The sequence below is a fragment of the Equus caballus genome, chromosome 5 (assembly GCF_041296265.1).
Source record: "Equus caballus isolate H_3958 breed thoroughbred chromosome 5, TB-T2T, whole genome shotgun sequence".
Classification (NCBI taxonomy): domain Eukaryota; kingdom Metazoa; phylum Chordata; class Mammalia; order Perissodactyla; family Equidae; genus Equus; species Equus caballus.
In genome coordinates this window covers 46,282,097-46,288,349 of record NC_091688.1, presented here as the reverse complement: position 1 = coordinate 46,288,349, position 6,253 = coordinate 46,282,097, and the positions used below count along the sequence as shown (strand labels likewise).

Below are 6,253 nucleotides of genomic sequence, written 5' to 3'. Positions count from 1 at the left end.
TCTTCCTTTACTTGCCAACACAACAACCTTTCTATACATCCATCTATGACGTTCTCATAAGAGGAGTGGTCCCCTCCTGACTTAACTAAGCAGAAGTTACAAAAGAAGGGTGTTTGAACATTACACACACGTATTCTATTGCGTATGAAGGACAGCTAAATTTCCAGGGTACCGTCATTGAATACAAAGTCCTCCAATGACTGTAATTCTTTTCTGTGGTGACCTAGTCAACCGGGTCCAGAGAAGACTGGTCAGAGTGATCTCCTTGCTCACTGCCAAGTGGCTTACCCCAGCGGAGAAAAATCTCCCTGGCTCCAGATACTTTTTCCTTTTTTTAAAAAATAAAACTTGATTTTGCATTTATTTGAAGAAAACAATCTAATGGATGTCCTCCCTCCTTTACAGTGGTGAATCACATGCAGATAACTGTCTCTATATTCTTCCTTGACAGTTTTTTGGGTTTTGGCTATGTCCGTGAAAACTAACCCATTGGAGACACATCCTTGGAGCCAGTAGAACCCTGTGCCCAACAGGCACCTCCTGCAGACCTGGACCCTTACAGCTGTTGGCTCATGTTCCCTGGGTTCTTCTGTTGAATCTCATGTGCAGAAAAATTGAGCTCTTGGGCTTTTACATACAAAGTGTGGTTATTGGACGAGTCTTTTTCCTCTCTCTCATTTGTGCATCATTGCTTTCTCCCATCGGTATGGGACTTTGGTTTTAATTTTAAGAGGTGAACATCTGGGGATAATCTCTGATGGGTGGTGGCTGATGGGGATCCATTCCCTGTTACATAGTGGATGACACTAATCTAGTCTGTGAGCCTTTTTTAATTGCCTGTTGTCCTGATGATTCTGGTACTTGCTGGAACTTCAGACCGCAGCAATGAGAAGTTGTTTACATCTTGTCTTTCCAAAACTTGGTAAAAACCTTATGGGTCCAATTGTAAGTTGTCAATTTCTGCAAAAAGTGGAATATCTATAAGAAGGATGATCTGAATACATACAGTCCCTCCACAGGAACGCTTGGCTTTGATAAATTCCTTCAATTAAAGGTCTTAGTACAGGAAGAAAACTGAATTTCTAGCATGCAAGGGGCAACATTCTTCAACTGGTATACTCAAGTTTTTAAATACCTGGAAAAAAGATTAAATGTCCTTTAAGGATTGGTTAAATCCAACTACAGAAAGGAGAGGAAACATATTTATATCATTACAAACAAGCAACTAGATCAGCAACATGAGCACTTCTGACAACTATACAAACGAAGATTTAATACTTTCCAGAACTGTAAGCAAGTTCAGCACTTAATAAAATGGATGAAAAGTAATTACTTCATGTACAGATATCTACCCTGGAAAAGACAATGTCTTGTGTGTCTCAAAATGGTATCATAGAATTACTCTGCTTTTCAGCAATGAGGGTCCTTCAAGGACCTCATGTTGTTTAATCGTTTCCTTTTGTTTCCATCACTGGTAAGCGTTGTTCAGAGATACCATTGCCTTTGTTTCCGCCTTAAATAAAGTTTAGAATGCCCAGTAGTTTGATGGAATTTTTCCCTTTTATAAATACATTTTCTCAGAAACAAGTCAATATACTTTCTCTTTCTCTGGAGGGAATAGACAAATTAGGTCTCTTATTTAAAGGCGTTACAGCCCCGTAAGCTTAAGGACAGTAATAATCACTTATATAAATTTATATATAAATTTAAGAATTTCTAGAAAAAATGTGTCACTGGTTGTGCTTTAAATGAGATATTTCCTTAAGGGAAAACTTTGTTGCTGAATTTGTAACACGGAGAAATAAAAGATCTAGCTGTAGATTAAATTAATGGTCTTGATTGCTTGGTGCAAAGAAAGAAAAGAAATGAAATTGATAACAGAGAGGAATCTTCATACTTTTCAACAATTTAAATAATTTAAACATTTTATATATAATGGCATTGAAAAAGTTTATGTCATGTTGGATTTTTTTATTTATCAAGGTGACAGAAAAATTAGAATGGTTTAATAATTTTAATATAAAAACTATTATACATTTTCATTCAGATTTTCTCATAATGTAGAAAATAGTGGTAACATGATCCTCCAGTAAGTACAAGTCTTGGGTTTATTTTGGCTTGAAAATCCTGATTAAGTTGGACTTCCTAAATTTCCTAGACTGGTTGTACTAGTCAAAGAAGCAAACATTACTTCCAATAAGTATTTCAACTGATAAAATTTTAAAGTTATGTGCTCAAGTAAATTAAATATACCAGACAATACCTTTAAAGGGGGATAAATTCTTATAATTCTAGCAACCAGAGGACTCAATTATTCCGTTTACAAATTTTAGTAAATATTTTTAGGTGTCATCTAATATATGACTCCATGTATACCAATAAATGATTCCAGCATTCACACATCCCAACACGTGTGAGCTTAATTTACAATTTCAATATCTACAATTAACTTGAAACATTTAACTAATATTAAGTAGATTTATTAATGAATGATCTTTGATTGCATTCAAATTCTCCCTCCCCACTCCTTTCCTGTTTGCACTAATCTCCTTATACATTGGCTGAAAACAAAAGTGTCATTTTATCTGGGGAATGCTGTTGTTTGCTGAGTTCACATCTTTTTTTGTGGGTTTGTGGCTGGTGCTGTGGTTGTTCTTTTTTTGTTTGTTTTTTTAAAGATTGGCACTGAGCTAACATCTGTTGCCAATCTTTTTTTCCCTTTTCCCCCACATCCCCCAGTATATACTTGTAGGTCCTTCTAGTTCTTCTATGTGGGACACCACCTCAGCATGGCTTGATGTTTGGGTGCTAGGTCCACGCCTAGGATCCTACCCTCGAAACACTGGAGGTGCCAAAGCAGAGCGTGCAAACTTAACTATTTGGCCACAGGGCCGGCCCCTGTGGATGTTCTTATGTGGTCTCTTGACTCTCTGCAAAACTCCAGTAGAATGGTTTGTAGTTTCCAGTGTTCTGACATTTGAAACTCACATACCTTGGTGTTGTGCACTGCACAGCTTCTCAAACTGCCACCTGCATTTCCTGTTTGACATGGACTTTTTGCATGGTACTTGCTTTTTATCACAGCAACCACCAAACTCCAGCTTTGCAAAGAAATGATATCATTGAAAAATATGTAGGGTAATCTAATGTCATGAATTTTAATTTATGTGACTATCACCTCAATAAACCTGATTTTAAAAAAAAGACTGACATTTCCAACTGTTGACAAGATGGGGAGCCCTGGAAACTCTCATCCATTTCTGGTAAGAGTATAAATATGTTCAACAATGCTGGAAGAATTTTTGGAAGTATAACTAAGGGCCATACATAAACACTTGTGTGCTGTGGCCCAGAGATCCTACTTTTAGCTCTATACCTTATGCCTGCACTGTCCAGTATGGTAGCTACAAGACACGTGTAGCCACTGAACACTTGAAATGGTGCTAGTGTCTCATGTTGCAGTGATAATATTTTTGATACAGTAGGTCTCATAAAATATTATTAAAATTGATTTCACCTGTTTCATTTTACTTTTTAAAATATACCTACTAGGAAATTTAAAGTTCCTATGACTGGCATTATATTTCTATTGGAATGGGCTGCCCTAGAGAAATGTGTGAGTATGTCCACCAAAAGCCATATAAAAGTTTGTTCCTACCAATTCAAAATATCCAAACTGAAAACAACTCATGTGTCCAACAACAGTAGAAGAAATACATATGTTGAGGTATATTCATACAAGGAACACACACGGAAACAAAGAACTGCATGAAAAACATGCATACATTTCATAAACATAATGTTGAAATGACAGGAGTCAGACCCATGCCCCTCTCCCATAGAAAAACCCTGTACATACTTTATAATTCAATTTATATGAAAGTAAAGGGCAGGAAAAACTAACAGATATTGAAGGAAGTTGGTGAGTGGTGGGGGTGGAGATGACTCTGTGAGCTCTTGCATGGGAAGAGTCACGAGGAAGCTTTCTGGGGTCTGGAAACATGCTACACCTAAGTCCGGGTGCCACATCAGTAGTTATTTAGGTCAGTTAACATTGGTAAAGGTTTTTGAAGTGTACACATTAGGTTCTTTATATTTATTATGCTTCAACAAAGAAAGTTGAAAGCCACCTGATTATTGCTAAAGTGATGTTGAGACTTATTCTTCTGGTTTGGCCTGGGCTGTTGGAAGCAAAGTAAGTTCAAAATCTTTATTGTGATATTTTTGCTGGTCTCAGGTTTTTTACTTTTCTCCACAGTCTGATATCTGATTACCTAAGTGTTGCTCATGACCATTACTTTAAGCTGATATCCAACTGTCAATACTGTGTCAAAGAGAGACCAAAGTGCCCATGGTCAAATCTGCTCTTTTGAGAATAATTGTGACCCCCAAAAGGGGGAGAGAGGAGATTGAGAAATCCTGATGAGGAAGATAGCACAATTAGGTTTAACTGACTCAGAGGTGCCAAAGGAAGGACACTGGCAGGTATTACACAAAGAAAGTTGCCCCATTCATTCCACAGCCAAACCTTCGAGAACTTTTGGAGCATCTATAAATAGCCAAAATTGTTTACCTGATGACTTTGTCAGCTTCACCAGAACAAGCCGTCAGACGAGCCGTTTGGTGCCTTTCTGCTCATCCGTCTCCCAAGGAAAACATAAATACAATTCCCCATTCCCAAGCTATCTGTGGTTTCTTTTTCCTCTCTTCTGTCTCTTTTATAAATTGTTTTTTGTCTTTGTTTCATAACAACATTCTAATGTTTCCCATTTTTATGAGTAAACATGTGAGCTAACATTCAAATCTCTTATTTACTACCACTATTTAAATATAGTTTTTGTATTAGCGTCTGTATACACACCATAGCTAGCTTTGAACTATGTTCCAGGCGGACACACTTCCACGGAAAGTTTAAGCCTCGAGCCGTTGGAAGACAGGTCCTGCTCAGTCTTTAAATAAAGCCAGTTCCCCGTTGGAGTATAGGTAACAAACCCGTTGTAATTCTCTCTGTGTCTAAACCTCTCTGCTCCTCCACTCTGGTCCTTGTGTCTCACCCTCTGCTTCTGGTGGATCTGGGAAACCTGTTGCCCTCTTGCTTTGCTCCAGGATGCTCTTTTGCTCAGGAGGGACTCGGGAAAGAAGGGTAATGGCCACCGGATCGGAGCCCCTGAGGTGCCAGAGCTTCCCTGGGCTAGGCCATTTGGCTCCGATTGAGGGTCAAGACATCTCCATCACTGTTCAAGTCCTACCTCAAAACTTTTTCCCTATGTGTCCTCTAAGGCCATTGTTTCCGTGACTTCCATTCTTATACTGCGGTCTTGTATGTGCGGTAGAGAAATCAGCTTTGCAAAAGTCATTAAAACGCCGTTCTTGAGGATCAAACGCAGTGTCCTGGAGATGGGACAAAAATTCTACCCCTGTCTCCCTATTGCTGACATGACCATTCTACTCCTACATCACCTAATCCACACCAAGGTTGCATAGCTCTTTGTGGCTGTGAAAAGGACCACCAAGGCGCGCGTCCACAGCCCCGGAGGGCGACGTCCGGACTCCTGGGCTGCGGCGGGCGCCCGAGGTTCAGACGCACCCCACCCGCCGGCTCCTGCAGCTTCCGGGAGCTGCGATCAGCGGGGGCGACTCCTGCATAGGGGCGCCTAGTCCTGGGAGTGGAAATCCCGCGTGTGATCAAACTGTGGGGTTCCAGGGCCCTGGCTTCGGGGGTAGGCGCGGAACCCGGAGCCAGGGCCTCTCCGGAACCGCAGTCTCCTTGACTGAGGGGTCGCTGATGCTTCCCGGAGCCTTTCCAGTTAAAAAAACCTGGGAGTCTAGAATGGTTGCGGCAGGACCTAAGGTTTTCATGGACATGTTGTTAAGTCTTCCGACACCGCTTGTTTCCGTAGTGTAGTGGTTATCACGTTCGCCTCACACGCGAAAGGTCCCCGGTTCGAAACCGGGCGGGAACAACCCCTTTTTCCTCAAACTTACCTTCATGCAGCCAAATCAAACAGAGGAGGGGACGGGGCGTGGAGGTGCGGTCGCAGCTGCATTTTCCATTCACGAGAAACGTGGCACAACTTCAGTTACTCAGCCCTAGGAAACAGGCCTCGGTTGTCTGCTCTCAGTCACAATGGAGACCGCGACACAGTCAGTGAGTCCAAGGCGGGCGCAGGACTAGGCTGACTTCAGCCTACCTTGGGATCCAGAGAGCCCCGAACCTTCTCCTCTGTCGCCGAAATCTTCTCGACAGGCTGAC

At 41.1% G+C, this 6,253-nt stretch overlaps 1 non-coding gene across 1 annotated transcript; it reads left to right on the top strand.

Moving 5' to 3' along the window:
- The first annotated feature begins 5,890 nt into the window (after window positions 1-5,890).
- Window positions 5,891-5,963, top strand: TRNAV-CAC (transfer RNA valine (anticodon CAC)). Its single transcript has one exon. It is a non-coding gene; the product is annotated as a tRNA-Val (tRNA).
- Window positions 5,964-6,253: the final 290 nt, after the last annotated feature.